Raw genomic sequence first — 23176 nt, 5'->3', positions numbered from 1 at the left:
TGCGTATATAGTATGTCTGGCCTTCAGACAGGAGACACCTCTGTTTGTATTATGTATGTGAGGGAAAATCAGGCTGAAGATGATTTAACACTAATACTACAGGAGTACACCTAGGCACTCACGTTTCACACAGGTACACTTAGTCACCATAAATCTTTTCTAAGTCATTGCATGAAAATAACACCAACTTTCTTCAGAATGCAAAAATCACAATGAAGTATTTCAGACAACAGACCACAATACAGACACATGCGCGTGCATGCATGTGCCCACATGCACAGACACCCATGCACCCTACACACACACACTCATGTGAATGCACAGAGCTTTCTAGAACACTTGTACAGTGTCGATCTGTATGACTGAAATGAAGAATGCATTCTCTGATACTGCTGATCTTAATATCAAAGACTTGTAAATGAATAATGAGCATCTTTCTTTTTCTCCCAAAAAGCAACATAAGACATAAAGTCAAATACTTTCCCCTTTTTGAAGGCATGAGCAGAAGAAGGAAAAAGCCCTCAAATGTTTAAACAATTAAGTCCCACTAATATTATATGACACATCATCAGGGAACAGTTTTTTCTGCTATGGAAAAATTTAGAAATCTAAAGAGAACCTCAATAAATCTGTAGAATATTAAAAATACTTGATAATAAAATCTTAAGGTGGCAAACATGGATGTACTTGCATATACAAAGATTTATCACTACAAATATTTACAGGATACTCATATTGTTATAACTGAGTATTTCAAGTGAAGAAACCCTGCACCTTCCTCTGCCAAAAAAACTTTCTAGCAACAAAGCCCTAGGAGTGACATACACATGTGCAAAACAATTCACTCTTCCAATTGATAGGGCTATATACTGTCTTCTGAGTTTTATGAATTCTTCCCAAATAGGTATTTTTACTTGTATGCAAGAGCTCATTCAGGTAGTAAGGTAGTAGGATGGGCCAAAGAAAGAATGCTGTCATGCTTTCTTAAAATAGCCTAAAGCAATTTTTAGACATAAAAATTGGAAGGGGAAAAATATTCTTGCTTATTAGTGTTGAGAGCTCTTTTTCTGAAAGACCTGTAATGATTTGTAATTTCAGAAATGCACTAATGACATCTTTGATTGCCATTTAATGTATACAGTGACACCTACTGGCATACTGATGAGGCAATGGAGACAAGATCTGAAAATTCACACACAGACAGAGGCCCCTGAGATACATATGTTCACGTCTCCTCACGACACTTGATTTAAGTACAATATTCTGAAACACTGTATTGGACTAATAGTGGAAATAAGCTACAGGAAAGCTCACATTTTTGGTTTTCAATTTCATGTTGCTGAGCACCATGAGAATGATACACAAAGGGCTTGGAAGGCTTTCCTTCAGCATTCAGTTCACATTTTCCAAAAGCCATAAGCATTTATTTTTGGTGGTTGGCGTTAAACCTAAGACCTCACTAAAATCAATATGTTTGGTTGAAAGCAGTCACGTAATGTGATAATTTTAAGTAATCATATAAACCAAGAAAATTGTAGCTGGGAGGCATTAGCTGCTGTATAAACAAGGTGTGGTCTATTATAAACAAACTGTGTCCTTTATAAATAAGCTGTGGTCTATCACAGAAACAAGATCAGACTTATAAGACATATTTTTCTGACTATATATGTGCAATTGTTTGTCATAGGATAAGAAATAAGCTCAAGATAAAGCAGGTGGAAAAAATATGGACAAGAGAGTAGAGCACCCATTAATAATCTGAGAAACTATAGGTGGTCTCACTTTAAAATAGAAATAGAAGGCTCTGGGACAGGACAGGAGGTTACCAAGATGAAAGGACTGGTGGCTGTCTTGGGGGCCACCAACATATGAGTGGACTCGGTGCAACCAGATAGAATGGTCTGAATTTGTGCATGCTAAGTTCTGTGAAGTCAACTCACAAAAGAATGTTAACAATCTTGAGAATAGGATACGCATCCCACATGCCAAATCTGACTGACTAGGATGGGTCAGTCCACAGTACTGCTAAGATTTCCAGGGCTGAGTCAACAGAAATGAGTGCTGGGATCAATTAGCAATGTCTGTCATGGGTATGGAGAAGGGAAAGGGCAACATGCATGCCAAAGATCTGTAACCTCATTATCCTAAGATTAAAAACAACGAACTGTGTTTCACAACCTCACCCATTCCCATTCTGCTGCATTTTTTTGCCTATTTGGCCTTTCCCTTTGTTTCTCAGTGAAATATTTTTGAAAACAGCCCCACCTCAGCTGAGATAAGGAGAGGAGATTTTCTTTGCTGGCTGGAGAGGCCCAGAGAGGGTGGCAGGGATGAAGCAGGGTACACTGACCTGGAAAGGGAGTGCCTATTTGTGCTCATCAGACACATTTTGTCGAAGTATCCTCTAAAAGTGACAGGCGATTCCCCAGCTGAGGGCATTCAATGCAACACCACCCAGGTGAGGCTTTGTGTCAAGTCAGCAGAACCCAAAGGTGCCTGCACCCTTAGCCTAAGATGTTGGATATGAAACAGTTGAGAACTACCTCAGGGGTGCTGCCTCGTAAATCTCAGTGGCAATGATCTCTCCACTAGCACATTATTTTGCCTTTAAACTTGCCTGCAAAATATTCCATTAGTTAGAGCTGACATCATGTTAAAATGAAAATATGTTTTACTTATAATTAATGAAAATGGAGTAGGTTAATCATGGACAAGTTAATGGCTAAACCTATCCTTCAGGTTATTTTCTTCCCTGTATTTCTGTCTTAAACCCTTTCTACTACAAATATTTTTCTTAAAAATTTTAAGTAATTGGTATACACAGTAAAGGACCAAATGGTTAGACCAGTCATTAGAAGCAAAAGCAAGAACTCCTGGCTCCAGCCCAGGGCAACTTTTAAATGTTTCTACTTTTGGGTCTTCTGGTAGTTAACTACAGAGGAAGTGTACTAATAGGCATATCATTCTACTCTGATTTGTCAACCTTAAAATATATCTAATGACCTCTATATGAAAGATGAGGATTTTTAGTTCATTATATTATTCCCTACTTTGCTTATCCCTCCTCAGTATCTAAGAGTTATTTTATTTTTTGTTGTTCTAATGTTTACTTTTGTAACTGTGAATAACCTCAGTCAGTACTCATTAGTACTTCAAAACTTTTCCCTGAACTTCTTCGCACCTCCTTCTGTCATCCACAGCTCTCACATTCTCAAAAATTCCTAACATTTCTATTTTGACATTCCCAGCAAGTTTTCACTCATTCATACACTGATTCTAAAAGCTGAAGAACAATCAGCAGGGTTTGCAAAGTTTTGAAACGAGATGTATGGAAAGCAAAGTAGCATGCTAGAGTTACAATTACACGAACCATTTAAAAAATAAGTACCATAAAGGCAAGATAGTATTATGAAAAGAATTAGGAGAAAGCAATAAAAGGAAAACATATTAATATGTGATGAAACAAAAGATGACCATTTCTTGCACAATTATTAAAAACTGTATAATCTTAGTTTTTCATAATTTGGGGTTTGGGGAGTTTGGGGAATTTTTTTTTTACTTATAATTAGAATAAAATGTAAGCTACCATTGAAACAAATTAAAAATATTTACAAAACTGTCCTTCAGATATAAGAAGTATTTACTCGCAACTTTCTCTGAACATTACCACTATTGGTTTTGGGGTTGACCACTGCAGAATGAACATCAAAGTGGGAACAATGGGCAGTTCCAAGGCAGAACAAAGCTACAAAATGAGGCATGGAAACTCAAAAAGAAAGAGGCCAAAGACTGCTCAAAGTCAGCAAGAAAACTGTCATCATGTTCATGTGGGTCTGTGTGTTCAAATTCTAAGTTCCTGAACCAAGATGTAAAGTCCGGGTATAACCACCACTCCAAAACCAAAAAGGTAATCATCACGTATGGATCACACTCTGCACATAATTTGCAATGAATGTAGCAATGCCAACACATTCATTATAGGCTTCTATATCTACATTAAATGTTTGAAATACTATGCAATAAATGCCTGGAACTAAAAATGAATTCTGACAGAGTATGCATTGAACATGGGATTCTAAAACAGAATCAAACAAACTGTCTGAAAACCAAGGTAACTAGTGCCCCAGAACCATGAATGGGTTGTAGAATCATATTTGTTTTTACTATACAGAAGTGAAAGTTAGATATGAACTAAAAAAAAAAAAGAGGATAAAATCAATAAAACAGACTTAGTATTTTAGCTGGATAAGACCAGTAAGAGAAAACTTTCCCTAACTCTACCTTTAAAAAGTGCTATTAAAATGAATTATTTATGAAATCGTAGAACTTGTAGCTTAATAAGCTTATTAGTTTATTGAAGACTATTTATCCTAAACAAAAGACTTCTTTATAAGGGGTACCAGGGTGGCTCAGTCAGTTAAGTATTGGACTCCTGATCTCAGCTCAGGCCTTGACCTCATGGTCATAAGTTCAAGCCCTATGTTGGGCTCCACACTGGGCATGGAGCCTATCAAATATGGCTTCTTTTTATTTTTACTTGGAAGCCAGACTACGTTATAACATGTACTCTCATGTATCTGTTTCATCCTGCTTCTCGGAGAATGTGCAATCAGAGACTCAAAATTACTGAGAACATTTACGTTATGTTAAACTATCAGACACTGGCCCACTCCTCTCACTAGCCCACTTAGGACAAATTCCCTCCACTAGATTGTAAGGAAAATACATCTTATTCTTCACTAACATCACCAAGCATTATGAAGACAATGCCTTGTCCACAGCAGTTGTTCACAAAAAATTTGCTGTGGAAGTATTATCTGTAAGAGCAAAAAACTGAACACAACCCAAACTCACAACCACAGGAGACTACTTGGATAAACTATGGTCCATCCACTCAATGAAGTGCCATGCAGCCATTATAAATAAAGTTTCTTATAAACTCAGATGGGAGTGTTTTCCAAGATATAGTGACTAAAAAAATAATCATGGAAGAAAGACTATATAGTATGATACTCCCTGATATAAAAGGCAAAATAAGGGAATGGAGATCTCTTAAGGCTGATATAATTATCAGTATAATATATTATATAATATTATAGTATATTAATATTGTATATTAATTATTAATATTAATTATCAATAATAATAGTATAATATACTGATATATTATAATATACTGATATAATTATCAGTATAAAATCTGCAAAGAAAACTGAGTTAAAATTCCCACATTTTCCCTCACCTAAAATAGTATGTTCCCTAGAAGCAACCTGTCAACTTGATGTGTGTACACCTACAGAAATCAAGCTGCTTCAGTATTTTCCTCCACAACTAGTCTCACACGGTACATAGCACTTGGTAACTTTTTTTTTCTTTTTCTTTTTTTTTTTTTTAAAGATTTTATTTATTTATTCATAGAGATGCAGAGAGAGAGAGGCAGAGACACAGGCAGAGGGAGAAGCAGGCTCCATGCAGAGCCCGACGCGGGATTTGATCCAGGGTCTCCAGATCACGCCCTGGGCTGCAGGCGGCGCTAAACCGCTGCGCCACCGGGGCTGCCCGGTAACTTTTTTTTTTTAACACTTCGCCTTAGAGAGTTTTTAAAGTTGCCTACCAATCAGTATTTTTAAAAATATGTTAATACTAGAATAAAGTAAGTATTTTAAATTCAACACTCTAGAACAACTTTAACCAGAAAAAAGTCCTTAGGTAAAAAGTATTGAGTAGGGGCACCTGGGTGGCTCAGTCAGTTAAGAATCTGCCTTTGGCTCAGGTCATGATCCTGGGGGCCTGGGACTGAGCCCCACATTGGGTTCCCTTTTCAGAGGGGAGTCTGTTTCTCCCTCTCCCACTCCCCCTGCTTGTGCTCTCTCTTTCTCTCAAATAAATAAATAAAAACTATATATATTTTTAAAGTATTGGGTAAAGTTCTATAAAGCAAGATGTATGATATACAAATTTTCCATTTAAACAATTAAAAAAAAAGAAACAATTTGCAGGACAGGAATTATGTCATGACTCCACTTTTATCTGGAATGACATATAATAGACTATTACCCCTGAGAAGGAAGAAAAAGGGAAGAAAAGAGGCTTTTAGTTTTTATTTTACAATCTTCTATATTAAGTTTATTTAATAATTTCCAAAGAAAGTTATTGAAAGGATAAGTTTTAACCAATAACATTTTTGAATAGGTACAAAAAGAATCAGAATTAAACCCACTGCTCATCTAAGGCTCATTTCCTTAAAAATAAGCAACTATAGTCAAAGAAAGGATCAAAGTGGGAACTCAATGGTCAAGACAGGGCTGTAAGCTCAGGTTTTTAAAATCCTCTGTCAAGTGAAACTTCCTTACGGAGAAAGAGTGATAGAATTTAAACATCTCCATTTAACCAGCATTGTAGTAAAACAATCAGCAATGGATACTGAATCAGGGCGGAAACATTTGATGAGGAAGAGAGTATTTTCATAATTTTTTTTTTAGATTTTATTTATTTATTCATGAGACACAGAGAGAGAGAAGAGGCAGAGACACAGACAAAGGGAAAAGCAGGCTCCATGCAGGGAGTCTGATGTGGGATCCCAGGTCTCCAGGATCATGCCCTGGGCTGAAGGCCGTGCTAAACCCCTGAGCCACCTGCGCTGCCCTATTTTCATAATCTTAAAAGTGCCTCTCCAAATTTAATTTACCAATTACAAAAGGAAAAAATAGTAAATATACAACAATGAAAACCACTAAAACCTAACCAAGTGGTCAAAATTAGCATCACTAATTAGAGGCAAACAGATAAGATGTGCTTCTGGGTGTGATCCCCTAGGAAGAACAAAGTAACACTAAGGGAGCTTCTCAGCCCCACACCCATAGCCTGCATCCACCCATCAGGAGCCACTGGAAAAAGCCAAATTGAAAGACAGTCTGAAATAACTGCCCTGTCTTTTACAAAAATCACAATGTCATAGAAGACAAAGAAAGAATGATAGCTCCAGATTAAAGAGGACTAAATGAGCTAACAACTGCATACAATGTGTACCTGAATCCTGTGCCAGAATGCAAAAAAAACACCATAAACAACTTTATTGGGACAACAGACTAATCTGATGTTACTACAAAATGTTAAATTTCCTGATTTGACAATTTTACTGCAGTGAAGAGAATATTCTTGTCTTATACACACTGAAATAATGAGGGGTAAAGGAGTATAATGTACTCAACCTACTCTCAAATGGCTCAGAAAATAAATTACACGTATCTATAACAGAGGGCAGAGGGAAGAAAGATAAAGCAAAAGCAGCAAAATGCTAAAAACTGATGAATCTGGTCATCCAGAAACAAGAATTCTTTGTATTATTCTGCAACTTTTTTGTACATTTGAAATTATTTCCAAATACGGTTAACAGTATTTCCCGTCTGGTCCCCTCGCATCTACGACCTGCTGAATGCCAAGAGCACAGACAGGCATGTGGGGCTGATGGTTCATTTCCTGTGGTGTAATGGGGATCAAAAGCCCCTAATGAGAAAACAGGGTTGGGGAACCAGGATCATTCGCTGCTTGAAACTGAAGATTATTATTGCCATCCAGAGATACAACTTACACAAAGCTGCATATCCAAGGCAGCAGGAGGTAGCTGGAGCAGTCAAGCAAACCACTGGGAAAAATCCTGCGGCTTTCTCTGGATCTCCAATATTCCCACTATATTAAAACAACTAATTGACCGCTTACTATGTGCCAGACATTCCTTTCAAGATGACTGTTTTACATGGATACTATCATTATCATCATTTGACAGACAAGGAATCGAGATACAGAAATGTTAAATAATACCCTCAGGATAGGGCCTGGGTGGCTCAGTAGTTGAGCCTTCCGCTCAGGTCGTAACCCTGGGGTCCTGGGATGGAGTCCAGCATCAGGCTTTCCATGGTGAGCCTGCTTCTTCCTCTGCGTATGAATCTGCTTCTCTGTGTCTCTCATGAATAAATAAAAATAAAATCTTTTTAAAAAAAATACCTCCAAGGGATGCCTGGGTGGCTCAGCGGTTGGGCGCCTACCTTCGGCTTAGGTCATGATCCCGGGATATGGGGTTGAGTACTGCACTGGGCTCCCTGTGAGGAGCCTGCTTCTCTCTCTGCCTGTATCTCTGCCTGTATGTGTCTCTCATGAAAAAATAAATCTTTTTTTAAAAAGTAAAAAAATACATAAAAATACTTCCAAGATAACACATGAGTAATCACCAGTACCAGGATTTGAACTCAAGATGCCAGGTTCCAGACAAGTGAAACTCTACTCTGTCTCTGTGCTACACTCTCTCATTCAGTGACAGCAGCCCAGAGTGAACTGGAAATCAAGAAGACGGGGCAGGGCAGAGGGAAGAGGACCCCCCCAAACCACCATGCATGCATGGTGGACTCTCTCAAAGGCAGTCTGCAGACTGAACTCTACAACTTGTGAGAACAATCAACAAACAATGACTGGGGGAAAATGCAAATAACAGAACAATCCAAAAAGTTTAAAGAACACTTAATATGTTCAATGGGATGAAGGAAGAAAGGGACAGACAACATCCATTAGAAAAATTATGACACAAAAGCACAGTGGAATTAAAATAAAAAATGAAAGCATCAAATCACCATACATAGGCTAACATGTAAAAGGCCCAAATATGAATCTTAAGTATGAAAACCTAGTCACTAAAATGAAGAACTCAGTACGTCAGTTTAACAACATGTTAGGCAACAATGAAAAGAGAATTGGTGACGCTAAAGAGAAATCCGAACACAGCCAGGAAGATAATGACATAAAAGTATGAAAGAGCAACAGAAGGGTATGAAGAAGAGACTGTAAAGCCCCTATAGACATCTAAAAGTTATTTCACTTGCAAAAAAGTTCTAGAATTCAATGACGACATGAGTGCTCAGAATGAAGAAAGCACAAAGTGTAAGAAGGATATATAAAAATATGTCCTGGACATACTGCAGTGAAAACACTAGGCAGAAAATATAAGGAGAAAGTCTCACAAGCCATGAGAGAGATCAGACTTAAGACTAACTGACAATTAGATGGACTGTAGACTTTATCAGCAACAAAAGATGCAGAAAATAACCAAGAAATATATTCAAAGTGCAGATAAAATAGGACAGTCACCTCAGATTTGTGAATGGAACTAAACTGTCATCCAAGAGCATGTGCAAAATTAAGACCTCTTTTTATTATTTTTGTTTCTTTTATTAATGGCTACCATCCAGAGATAAAATTAAATGAACTATACTTTACAGCAAATAAAATGTGAACTCAGAGGGGAAAAGGGGGATGCAGGAAGAAAGAATCAGTACAGATATTGATAAAAATGCTTGCTAAAATAATTCTGTTTAAAACCTGGAGCAAAAATTCTATATCCCCCTGTCCCCACAATATAAAGGGAAACGGGATAGGGGTGTACAGGTGTTAAGGTATGCTAAAGTTCTTGCCATGCTCAGGAGAAAAATGAGGTGGTTTTTTTTTTTTAAGATTTATTTATTTATTTTATAGAGAGAGTGTGTAAGTGGGGGTAGAGGCAAAGGGAAAGAGATAATCTTCAGGGAGACTCCTTGCTGAGTGTGGAGCCCAATGCCGGCTTGAGGCCAGGACTCCCAGATCATGACTGGGCTGCAATCAACCCAGGTACCCAATAATGAGGAATTTTAAATGTTACTGGAAATATATAAGACAAAGGATAAATGTTAAATTGTTAATATTAAACATTCTAAGATTTATAGTTCGCAAAAAAGTCTGGGGAGGTGCAAATAAAAGGAAAAGAAAACTATCCATCTAAAAGAAGACAGGAAAGGAGAGAGAAAGAAGCAGGAATGAAGCTGAAGGATCAGAAAACACAAATTAAAAAGGATGGAAATGTGTTAGTAATCAAAGTAAAGGGAAAACTCTACTAAAATTCATGTTGATTTTCTTCTACAAATGCATTTGCCAATTAATTACTAAAATGTGGGACACATGGGTGGCTCAGTGGTTGAGCGTCTGCCTTCAGCTCAGGCTGTGATCCCAGGATCCGGGATCGAGTCCCACACCGGGCTCCCTGTACGCAGCCTGTTTCCCCCTCTGCCTGTGTCTCTGCTTCACTCTCTCTGTGTCTCTAGTGAGTGAATAAATAAAATCTTTTAAAAAAAATTAGTAAATGTAATGCCTTCCCCATGTCAGTGATTAACTACCTTTAGTCTACTCTTTTTTTTTTTTAAAGTTTTGCCCTTTAGTCTACTCTTAAATCAAGTCTAAGTTATCAGTCATGAAGCTCAAGCATTACCGGCAACCATACTCCTGACACTTTTGAGATCTACCCCTTGCTCTGAACCTCCCCCTCTGTCCTCTGGCACGCACTATGCCCAGTTCAGTTTCAGCACCTTTGCTCTTACTTTGCCCAAACCCAGAATCCTCCTGTGCTTAAATCCCACTGATTCCTTAAGTGCCTGCTCATCCATGAAAGTCGGGGCACAAGTTAAGGAGGACCTGCTTGGTACAAGGTTAAGTTGGTGGGCTGAGCAAGGATAGGCTGTGGGGTCCCCCTGCCCTGAATTCCTGGAAACATTTGAGATTTATTTCAAAATGACAAATCCATGTCCATGTTAGAAAACAAGAAGAGGTACTCTCAAGTCAAAATCTGTCACAGATAATAACACTGTGAAGAAGTGAAAGAAAACTATGATTCTCAGAGTATGCACAGAATAGGATGATTTAAAATTAGGGAGAGGTGGCAAGGGACTCAAAGTCCAGAGGTAGAAGACACTGAAACAGGAAGAACCTGAGGCAATGGACACCTTGGGCCAGGTTGTGACCAACAGGTGTCTGCCCAGTGGGAACACAGAGGAGAGAGGAAAATAGTGTTTTTCAAGGGAAAAAAAAAGTCGTGTTATATCTGGCTGTTAATTTTTGTCTCTGTATTTCCCACCCCTGCCCCACCCAACCCTCCTGAGGCAGGGAACAAGCAGGAATGCAGTGACACCCCAGAAAAATGGAGAGCCCCCAAAATACAGTGGGCTGGTTACCGACATACACCCATCCAACACTACAAATCCAGCCTTTTTTCCTTTTACCTTCCCAAAGAGAGACCTCCTGCTATGCAAAGCCATCCTTTTACTTGTGCTTTTTAAAAACTGAACTTTTTGATCTGTTTCTCAAGTGTTTATCCTACTCCTTTTTGAAATATATCCTTTACCACACACAGACACACACAAAAGGCAGACATGCTTCTGAAATGGCCAACAGAGTTGTAAGAAGAGGTGTGGAGGCAGCCCGGGTGGCTCAGCCATTTAGCGCTGCCTCCAGCCCAGGGCGTGATCCTGGAGTCCGGGAATCAAGTCCCGCGTCGGGCTCCCTGCACGGAGCCTGCTTCTCCCTCTGCTTCTCCCTCTCTCTCTGTCTCTCTCATGAATAAATAAATAAAATCTTAAAAAAAAAAAAGAGTTATGCCCACCTGCTACAACAGTCCATAGTAGAAGTGTTGAAACACAAGTATTTTGCTCTCTGCAGTAGATATATTTTTCTGAGAAGCTAGGTCTAAATCTTTAGCTCTTCATTCAGAGAGGTTCCATCCCTTCCACTAGAACACTGACTCCTTGGCAGGGGGATGCTCTTTGCTCCGTAACCACGCAGCTGCCCAACTCCTTGACACGTCATACCTCCCCCTCCACCCTTTGGCCAGAACCTTCTTTCTGATCCCACCTGACACACCTTACAGACTCTATCGCTTATTCTCTATTATTTAAGTTCAAGTCAAGTGCTGTTGGGCCTGTAATTACTGAATACAGACTTGACTGAGAGAAATGAATTGTCTGACATATGTTTTGTCAGATAAAGAAACAACTGAGGGTAATTCAATAGAGCAATAATAAGTAGAGAGAAGATCCATAATTCATTCCACATCAATTTATTCCTGTAGGAATCCATGGAAAAGTTAGAAAATATGTTTCCTATCTACCATGTCCAAACTCTAATTTCAGAAGTTAAAACGGACATTTATATATGCAGCTGAATAAATCAAGTAGTGTTCATTAACACTCTGACACTAAATCTGCTTCTTCTACAGAACCAATGACATTACCACAGAAAATATTTATCAATCCATCCAAGCAAGGCTCCAATGTAAGAATCAATGATGTGACATTCTTGAGTAATACATTTCTGACAGTCCTGAAAGCTTACTGGATGCATTAACACTTTAATGCAATGCATAAACATTAATAGAAGTTCACAGAGTAATGGCAGAAGCTAATCATCTCTAAGGCAACCAATTAATCAACGTAGCTTAAAATTTGAAAAGAAAAAAAAAAGTAACATTAAGGAAAATATGCCACTTGTTCATTTTAAGACACATCAGGAGATTTAACCAGATACTAACCAATGTGCAAACACAGAAAGGTGCTACTACTTTAATAACAGTGCTTACCAAATAAGGAAACGCTTAAAAATACAGAAATACAATGCAGAGAACAGTTTCACCTTTGACAGGAAGGTCATTTGCACCTGGGATTTCGATAGAATCTCAACCTTTCTTGGGATCACAGATACTGAAAATCTGGGACCTCCATGGAAACACACATACATGTAAGATTTCCCATGCAATTTCAAGATGAGGAACATGTGTTTGAAGAAAAGCTATCTCTCACCTTTTGGAAAAACACTGATGAGCTAGTTGATTCTAACTTAACAGACCTGAGGAGCTGAGCTGATTCCTCCTCTCGGCCTGTACATTCCCCCAAGCTCTGTACTCCGTTTCTCCTTGTCCTGTTCCCCTTGCCCTTGCCCCACAACATCCATTCCTACTCCCCATCCCTATGTATCTCAACCTCCCTTTTCCCAGTTCCTGGCCCACCCCTGTTTCTCCATAGATATTCTCCTACTTTCAATTCCTTAACTGCTCCAGATATGGAAATAAATCCTATTTCTGAGTGGCTCAACAAGCTAAATTTTTATGTTGTTATTCCTGATTTTAAAAGCTGGTGAGTTGAAAATTTTACATTTACAGACAGAGATGGAGAGATTCATCATGAGAGGAAAAAGAAGAGAGGAAAGAAGAGGAAAATAGTGTTTTTCAAGGAGAGAAAAAAAGTCATGTTATATCTGGCTGTTAATTTTTGTCTCTGTATTCCCCACCCCTGCCCCACCTCACCCCTCTGAGGTCAATACAAGGAAAACGTGCTTGTGACCATCAGGAGGTTTTGGGAACATACATATGGAGCCCTGAGCATCCACAGTGGGACCAGAACACAGCACACAGGGACGAGGGCAGGAGTTTCTTCCATCGTGAGCCAGGCCAGAAGGCCAGGAGGCCAAGGGAGGGCTCTGGAACCAGAACCCTGGGATGCTGAGATGGTACTGAGCCTAACCTCCAGGAGCTGGCAGGTGCATTTTATAGACCTCTCCAGGTAGCAGGCACTGTCCACGGCCCTACTACATTCTCTAGATCATGATGGGATGATGCCATGAGACAAAGGTTAACAAGCTAAGTGATTATGTGTGGAAAGCCACCAAATGTAGCCACACTTAGCTACAGCTCGTCTACAAACTTCACAATCTCTGCAGTGTGGAAATTATTTGCAGGTGAATTATTTCACAATGAAACAAATCTTCATGCTCTTAAGGGGAAGTCCCAGGAGGTACCACTCTACTTCTTTCCTTTACTGCATGTTTTCCCCACGTCAAGCGCTGTATAAATACGTAGACGTACAGGAAGAATTCTAACTCCATGTATTTACAGTTTAATAATCATATGAACCCTACGATGTAGTTATGCAATCCCTGCTTAGATGAGAACAGACCATTGACAGAACTGCCCCCAAGTCAAACATCACTAAGTCAGGAAGCTGGACTTTAAACGCAGATTTCTCAAGACTGCAAAGCCTGTGTTCTGAGCCTGAATTTCTCATCTTCTCCATCTTTAATGAACATGCCCTAGGGATCTTGTGAGAATGCAGATCCTGGTAGGTCTGGCCTAGGGCCTGAGAGCCTGTGTTCTAACAAGCTCCCAACACTCCTGCTCATTCTTGGACCGACCACGTTTTGAGAAGCAAGGGCCTCAAATAAACCCTTAAGTGCCACAGAGTTCATACTTACCGCTGTGACTTCTAAACACTGAGACCACTGCTAACAACAGCATTCCTAAGGAGGTAACCACTTTAAAGATAAAAACACGTGGTATGTATTTAAAGCTATTAAACTGCATGGTGAATTTATTTGTTTTTTAATTCAGAACACACCACCCTATAACCTAAAACCAATTTTCAATGAAATAAAATGAATCTCCAGTTTTTCGGCGCATAATCCTGTTGTCTTCAGCCAGCAGAGTCTCTCCCACGTCCAAAGTCCCCAAACCAGATGCATCCTGTGTTTCTACAAGGAAACCATCAGAATCTATTAAAATTACTGGGCTCTGATAGCAGCCGGGACATGACAAATCACAGGCCAAGAGTCAGATACTGGAGAATGTGTTTCGGGGCTTTGGGGGCAGGCCCATTTGCAACCAAATGATATTGTGTGAGGCTGGCATGCTCAGTGCATGACAAACTGATGCAATTTCAGGGCTGTCTGAGGGCCAGGGGAGATTTCTCTGATGCTGGCTGTGGTTAGTTTACAGAATTGTGCAGAGTTCCCAGATCTGAATCACTTGGGGCTTGAAAGGGCTTCACTTGACAAGCTACAAATAATTACACTCTACTCTTTCCATTGTACTCTATTATTTTGCCCCCCTTATCTCCAGGAGTTGAGCTTTTGTGAACAAGCAAGGTCGGCTTCTATTTTGACCAACAACACCACAAAACATTGTTCTTTTCTGATATGATAAATAAAACGAGGCCCTGCAGACTAAACATTTTTATCAGGCCCATTTTCCACCCTTCTAGGCAAAAGTCAACTTTGGACTCAGTTAGAAGGCTTGAGCTGGACACAAGCAGGCAGGCAGGTCTCTGCATCTTCACTTAGGGACATGCTCCAACTCTGGGGTTATTGCAAAAGCTTGTTTGAAAAATGGGACACTGACTGGCAGATGAAGGGCACGTGGACCTATGTAGAAACTCCATAGGTTTCTACAGTAATTCCTTTGCTTCCCCCTCACCCCAAACTCCATTCTACTACCCTTCTCAATCAGATACTCTCAAGGAAAAAGTTTTTCCAACTTGGGATGCAATGAGAACCAAGCTGCCTTATGTTCATGCACACTCCTCTGAAACTTCAGGGTCCCAGATTCAAGCGTGCTATTCCATTTGTGAAAGACTTTGAAGAGCGTATCCCCCTACCCTATGGCAGCTCCTAAGAGCAGCATGTTGCTCATTGCTCTATTTTATTTTTCTAGATGTGATTAAACTTCATGTTTTTATATTCTTAAGTTTAAGATTTAAGGAGGCAGTTTTTTGTTTAAAATCCAATCTCAAATAACAGGTCATAAAGTTAAAGTCCCTAGAAAAGTTTTGTTTTTTCTTCTTTGTTTTTTGGTTCTATAATGATGATGAACATGGACTCAAATAAAATAATCTTTTTTTTTAAGATTTTATTTATTCATGAGACACACACACACACAGAGAGAGAGAGAGAGAGAGAGAGAGAGAGAGAGAGAGGCAGAGACATAGGCAGAGGGAGAAGCAGGCTCCATGCAGGAAGCCCAACGTGGGACTTGATCCCAGGTCTCCAGGATCACGCCCTGGGCTGAAGGCAGCACTAAACTGCTGAGCCACCCGGGCTGCCCTCAAATAAAGTAATCTAAACATCTTCTGAAATTTATTTGTTAAGCCTTTGCTGGGTCAGCCCTCCACATTTAATTCTTCCAACAATCCCCCCCGTAAGAGTATAGAATTTCTGATAATAACATTTGTTATTACTATCCTCATTTTAGAGACCAGGAAACTGAGGCACAGAAAGGTACCCAACGCGCTCAAGGACTCACAGCTGGTAAACGGTGGCTCTGGGAATTGAGCCCCAAGAGTGACTTGGAGCCCCCTTCAATACTGTTTCCCGGTTCCATAGTCCACCGATTTGAGTGGATTCAAGACTCAACAACAGGCACAGCATACCTCATCTAAGCTAAAACCAAGAGTCTTGAGTGTTCTCTGGTTGGCTATACGTACAAATCACAGTGAGATTAAATGCTCACCAATAGTGGGGTGTCCTGCTGGCTCAGTTGATAGAACATGAGACGTGTGATCTCAGGGTTTTAAGTTTGAGCCCCACGTTGGGTGTAGAGATTACTTCAAAACAAAATCTTAAAAAAAAAAAAAAAATTCTCACCAGTAGCTAAAGAAGCTAAAATGTGAGATTTCAGCTCCCCAGAGTGGACAGCTTTATTCCAGCTTCACTACAGGTTTTGCTGTGAGCTGGACCTCTCCTTGTCTCTAAGTCTGTCTTGTCCAATATGGTGGCACTCGCCATTTATTGCCATTGGGCATCTGAAAAGTACCTGGTCCCAACAGAGGTATCCTGTAAGCGTAAAAAAAAATGCCAAAAAAAAGCCAGATTTGGGGATCCCTGGGTGGCTCAGCGGTTTAGCACCTGCATTCGGCCCAGGGCATGACCCTGGAGTCCGAGGATAGAGTCCTGCATCGGGCACCCTGAGTGGAGCCTGCTTCTCCCTCTGCCTGTGTCTCTGCCTCTGTCTCTCTCTCTCTCTGTCTCTCTCATGAAAAAAATAAGTAAAATCTTTTTTAAAAATGCCAGATTTAAGGAATTAACACAAAAAATAATGTAAAATATCTCCTCAGTAATTTTTATACTGCTGACATGTTGAAATAATACTTTGGATTTAGTAGGGTAAATGAAATATGTATCAGTATAATTCATTTCACCTGTTTCTTTTTACTTTTTAAAATACAGCTACTGGAAAATTTAAAGTCCTGTGTGGCCTCACATTATATTTCTACTGGACAAGATTACTCTAAACTCATCCCTGAATCTCAAACTTTACGTGGGCTGACCCCTCAATACAAACCTGTAACCTGAAAGGAAAAGCAACTCCAAGAACTGTTTGCCCGCTCCCCACCAGCCTTGTTCCCACTCATTTCCTCTCCTTTCTCACACCCCTGCCTCTTCTTCTTGACCTTGAAACACTCACTGTCTGTGTTCTCAGTGAGAAAAAGCCTTTACTTGACCCGGAATTCCCTTCCTGCTGCTCCTCCAAGGCCCCATGTCCCCTCTATATGTTCCTTCTCCACCTCGTTCCAATGCTCTGCCTTCTCTAGAACCCCCTGATCACACAGCGGCCTCCCCTAAACCTGCGCCTCCATGCACTGAACATCAACCAGGCTCTTGGAAGAGGCACCAATCTCCCCACCCCATTTTCCCCATCCCTGCTCCAAAGGAGGACGTTTTCCCATTATCTGGGAATTCTTGATCAAGGCAGATGTGGCTCAGTGCAGCTGTGCTGTTCATGGACCTTCCCTGCTCAGCCACCCTTGTGCTGTCCCCTGCCCTTCCAGGCTAGGGAAAGCAAGACTCACTCAGGATGAGCCTTAAGCACCATCTGACAGAATGGACAGCCAGCCATGAGGGGCTCCCATGCATGGCCAGGGGGCTCCCAAGGGGAAATCACTGCTCTTTGGTTTATAGGCTTGAAGACAAAGAAGTAAGAAGAAAGGTCTTGAGCAAAAGTGAAAACTGCAGCATTGGCTGCCTAGAGGAAGCAAGTGAAACCAGAACTGGTTCTGGAAGGGAAGATAAGCTAATCGGGTACAGGGGTGGGGGCAGTGGGAGAAACAAGAGCACTCTGACTGTCTAGTAACCAAGGGGGGACAGGGAGCAGTTCAGGTGTGTCAGGTAGGAAGTACCAAGTGAAAAGATAAGTAGAGATGAGACAGAGGCCCCTAAATTTTACTTTTTAAAAATTTATCCTTCTCTTTTAGCTGCTAACTCCAGACAGTTTCCAAAGCCCACTGACATTCTCTTCAGAGTCCCTCATGTCTGTCCTATGCCACCTGTCCCAGTCTGCACCTCCATCCTGGTCACCTGCCCCCTCCCCCCGCAGCCTGGCCTAGGCCACAGTAACAGTCCCAGAGGCGATGCCAGCTAGCCCCCTCTGGAAACAGTCTGTACACCATGCTAAGTTTAATTAGCCTCACTGTCTCACTTCCCAGGGATAAACATTCACTCCTCTGCACCTCTCATTTCAGCACAATGCAGACATTCCCTAGATGAGAATGTGCCCTTCTCTTCCCAGTCCTTATCCAAAGTGGAAAGCATTCTGACACCTTCCACACTGGCTGATGTCTATCCTCCAGGAGCATTATGAACCAAAACAATCACCCACAGGGCCTCTGCATGTGGCTCTGCACCACGTATCCACAAGACTTTCATTCTCTACCCACAACCGCCTCCTGCACACAGGACACTGCCCTCTTCCCAACCTCCTCCATATGATGTTCATTTATATCATCCTACTGGACAGGTGCAGGGGGGTGGTGCTCCTTCACACAAGCCCTATCCTTTCCAGCTGTTTATCCAAATCCTACTTAGCCTTCAAGACACAGCCTAAGCATGATTTCTTGAAGGTACTTTACTCCTCTGATCTTATTCTCAAACTTTCCATTCAATGCAATTCACTATTTTGTATCTGTTTCCAAAAGACATTTATTACTGCTTCATAAACATTGTGTCATTTGGTTTTAAGTCCTTAACTATGAAGGCTTTGAGGTCTAGAATCAGGCCTTCCAGTTTTCAGTATATAGGTGGCAGGCACCAAGCAGGCATTCAGATACTTGATTTACTAAGTTACATTGTTAATTATTCTTTATAAAAGACAAAGGTTTTGCTTCCACTGGATGTGGAAACTAAGAGCACAGAGGTTACATGGCACTGACGACTCAATTCCCCATCCATTTCTTATGGAACTCTTCCTTAAAATTCACTATAAGTGTATGTACAGGATCACAAAGACATTAATTAAGGAAATAATGAGTTTAAAATATGTTACGGTGCTTTCAAAGACTAGTATTTTTTCATTTTTATAACGTGATGCTGTTATAAATGGCCAAAAATTGAATATATCTATAACATAAAGCAAATGTTGCTGCAAAAAGATTTTTAAAAAACCCCTCCAAACCTATAAAACAAACAAACAAAAACCTATAAAATAAATATACATTTTCAGGGGCAGCTGGGTGGTTCGGTCGGTAAGTGTCTGACTCTCTTGATCTAGTTCAGGTACTGATCTCAGGGTCATGAGTTGAAGCCCTGCGCTGGGTTCCATGCTGGGTATGGAGCCTACTTTTTTTTTTTTTTTAAACTTTGAGAGAGAGAGAAACAATGAGCAGGGAGGAGGGAGGAGAGAGGAAAGCAGACTCCCTGCTGAGCAGGGAGCCCAATACCGGCCTTGATCCCAGGACCCTGAGATCATGACCTGAGCCAAAGGCAGAGGCTTACTTACCCTTACCCGACTGAGCAACCCAGGCACTCAGAGGAGGAGGAAGAGGAGGAGAGTAGTAAGGCCCCCAGAGGGGGGAGGAGGAGAGGGAGGCAGGGGAGAAGGAAGAGAAAGAAGAGGAAGAGGAGGAGGTGAGGAGGAAGAAAAAGACGACAGTACTGTAGTCAAGAACCCAGTGCCTACCCACATTCATGTAAGAACAGTCCGTACATCACCTGAAGAAAGCCAATGAACTGTTTATATTGGCTTCAATATAAAATGGTACACAAGAAGTTCAGGAGGCAACAGTTCCACAGGCTCCATCATACAATGAGGTGCACTTGAACAGACCCAGGGCAGCCAAAGGAAGCAAAAACTGGGTAAATCAAACAAGAGACATGCTAAAGTCCATTTCAACATAAAATCCTTTTTGGCCATTATTATTTAATGAGCCAGTTCTTGGCATTTATGGTTCTATATCCATTTTCTAATATGAAGTGTTTCCCATATTTTAACTCTACACATTACTGGACATTTAAGGTGGCAGAACACTTCCTCAAATTACCAAAATCCACTGTAACATGGATCATCCTTAGTACCAAGTATCTGTTTTAAGTTCCTCTCTAGTGCTTAATGACAATACTGGAAAACTCTCTTTGATTGCCTAAGTTAACTTCTAATAAGCCAGGTTCATGTTTCAAATCTGACCCCCAAATCTGTTCTTTGCATGTCCAGGAACACCTCAATCAGGTACTAGCATGACCCTCCCCTCAGAACCACTCAGGCACCAGCAGAGCTGGAGCCCTCAGAACCCAGACGGTTCAGGTGGGATGCCAGCCCCTGGGGCTGCCGGCTCTTTTGTCAAGAATAACTGCATGGCACCAGATTGCAACAATCTCCAGAGCACAAAGTCAACCACATGCAATCTTCCTGGCTGATTCAAGAGCTCCCTTCTACACAGTGTAAACCCAAGAGATTGTGGTCCTCTGTGCAGATGGCAGGCAGCAGGAGAGTCTGTCTGGCCAGAGACAGACGAAAAGTGAAATGAGCACTTCTCGTGTGCTGCTTGGAGTAAAGGGAGCCCACCATTCTCTTCCTGCTTTCCAGAACCTAAATAGTAACAGCAACTACCTTTCAGTCCCTGCCTTATGCTATGTTAGGCGCTTGTCATTCATTATCTGCATTACTCTTTTATCCTCATGGCTCTCAATGCTAGCAACCCCCCACCCCCCACCCCCATCTCACGAATGAGTAGAATGAAGTAAGAGAAAGTGAGCCAAGGTGAAAACCCAAGTCAAGTACAGGCACTTTCTGCTCTGCTTGTGCTCTCCCTAGACAGCCTACACCTCAAGCAAGGGATGGCAATATATTAAGAGCAGACTTCTTTAGAAGCGTATCTCTGTCTAAGCAATCTATAAGAGGTATGTATTTCTTCCTCATAAAATGAAGTCTTAAGATATGAGCTCTCTGGTGTTCTCAGTAATCTCTTTCCATGTCACTGTATTTTTCATTTGTTACAATCCTATCATTAACTAGTTTTGAAAGGGTGTGTCTACTAGACAATAGAAACAGTTCTAGACAGTTCATGGATAAAAATCAACACAGGCCAAACTCTAACTCAACTTCATGAACCCCAAATCCCTTTGCTATACTGAAATATCCATCAAATTTTTACTGGACAGGTATTATTTTTGGTCTCTCTGTTTTGCTTTGGTAGGAAAGCGTAGGAAGAGGTGACGAATTTATGGTTTCAATGGTGCTCAAGTCAGAAATCCCACACAACTCTACCTTGGGCAATTCTCTCTTGAAATCCAACATAATGATTTAAGTTTTTAGAAACAAATGCCAACATTAAGTACTACAGAACTAACTCTATATGTTTGGGGCTTTACACCTATTATTTGATTTGTTTCAACAACTGCTACTGGTTACAAAGCAGATACGATTCTTCCCATTTAAGGAGCGGAGGCTCAGAGGATTTAAGCAACCAGTGACCACTGAACATGGATAAGGAGTGATGAGGTGTCAGCAACTCCAAAGTGCACTTTTCAACCACACTGCTACTTCCCTTCCCATAGAACATCTTCCCAAAGGGGTCAACTTTACAAAATACACACAACCTCAGTTTCTACCTGGTTCACCAGAGCTGGCTCTGATGCTTCCGGTTCAGCATCAGATCAAGGAAAACATGGTGACAACACTCCTTCTCCACTTGAACCATTGCTCCTCCGGAACGTTCCATCCCTCCTTACCCAGTGTGTTAGACAGTGGGGAAAGCTGTCGAGAAACCCCTCTCCCAGATGCCCTCCTGTCTTTCACACAGGCTTCCTGACTCTGTGTTTTAGTGCCTGGCGTTCAGGGAAAAGCTAATTGTTGTCTGAAGCTGACACCTTGCCAGGCATCTCACATGTACTGTTTCATTTAATCTTGGCAGTGACTCTGTGGGATGGGTACTTGGCAATGACCATGGACTAGGTACTACTGTTAACCCATTTTGAAGATAAGGAAACAAAGGTTAACAGTTTGCTCCTATTTAATTAAGCATGTTAACGTAACTGTATTTACACGTTCAGCTCTCCGTGGAGCAACATAGGACTCGTTTACTACAGTTCAAGTGTACCCTGTGTTCACAAATTGGAAGAATCCCTTTGAGAGAGAGTTTCAGAATGTTTTAAGGGTCTTGAAGAGAAAATGAGGAAAATGATGGCATCCCCACGGCTCAGCACAGTGCCTAGTAGACTGCTTCAAGAACCACTGGCTGAATAAATGAATATGAGTAAATACTGGGGCTGATAAAATTGTGCCCCACACTCCATGTCTCTGCCTCTACTCAGTCCTCACCCTCTGCTACCTCTTACAGCTCCTGCCTGCATTTTTGCCTGGCTCTCCTGGGTGGTCCCCTCTGCAGACTGCATATGGCATCCAGTAGGCAAATGTGCTCCCAGCAGATCACATAAACTCTGAAATAAACTTCCAATTAAACAGACTGCCAGCTTCCCCTGTCACCCATTTTAGAATCCTCTGGGCCACAGAAAGATGAGCTCCATAGAATTTTTCTAGACCCAGTACTCACTAAAGGAGCAAAATCCTGACTGCAAAAAACAGCTTCAAAAACAAAACTTTAGGTTAAAATGTCTTTGTTAAAACTGGCTACACTTGAACCTGGCTAAAGCCAAACACTGATGAGTCAGAAGTCAAAAGTTCTACTTCCTGGGGCACCTGGGTGGCTCAGCTGGTTAAGTGTCTGCCTTCAGCTCAGGATCCAGTCCCACGTCAGGCTCACTGTTCAGCAGGGAGTTTGCTTTTCCCTCTCCCTCTGCCCTTCCCCTGGCTCCTGCTCTCTTGCTCCTGCTGCTTTCTCTCTCACAAATAAGTAAAATCTTAAAAAAAAAAAAAAAAAAAAAAAGTTCTACTTCATGCTCACAGCAAAGTATCAAGCATGGATATGGGTAGGTACTGGCCTCACCTCCACCAAGCTAGTGCCATATACTCAAACACTTACAAACGAGGCCTGGCCTCTTCTAAAAAGACCTTATATTTGGAGAACGTAGAAAACCAATTCAAAGTTTTACCTGAGAACGCTGTTAAGCATGTAAAGCAAAGAAGAGTGGCTGAAGTTTCACCTATTGAGTGGCTGTGATAGAGAAATAGTGGTTTTCAACAATTGGTCGTTTCAACATATAATCAACGTTCTTCACATGTTCTTATAGATGAGGTGCCTGGGACACTTTAGATGTCATTCTTTAATGTGAAAGCACTGCAAGGATCTTTTGATATTATTTTTTTTAAGATTTTATTTACTTATTCATGAGAGAC

At 40.9% G+C, this 23176-nt stretch overlaps 1 protein-coding gene across 1 annotated transcript in view; it reads right to left on the bottom strand.

Annotated features, from left to right (window-relative positions):
- The window catches only part of SNX24 (sorting nexin 24), a 159794-nt gene that overhangs the window by 119547 nt on the left and 17071 nt on the right, over window positions 1–23176 (bottom strand). The gene's annotated exons all lie outside the window — the stretch shown is intronic.

This window comes from Canis aureus, chromosome 10, assembly GCF_053574225.1.
Source record: "Canis aureus isolate CA01 chromosome 10, VMU_Caureus_v.1.0, whole genome shotgun sequence".
NCBI lineage: Eukaryota > Metazoa > Chordata > Mammalia > Carnivora > Canidae > Canis > Canis aureus.
Note: the sequence above shows the minus strand (reverse complement) of the source record. Positions and strands in the feature narration are given on the sequence as shown.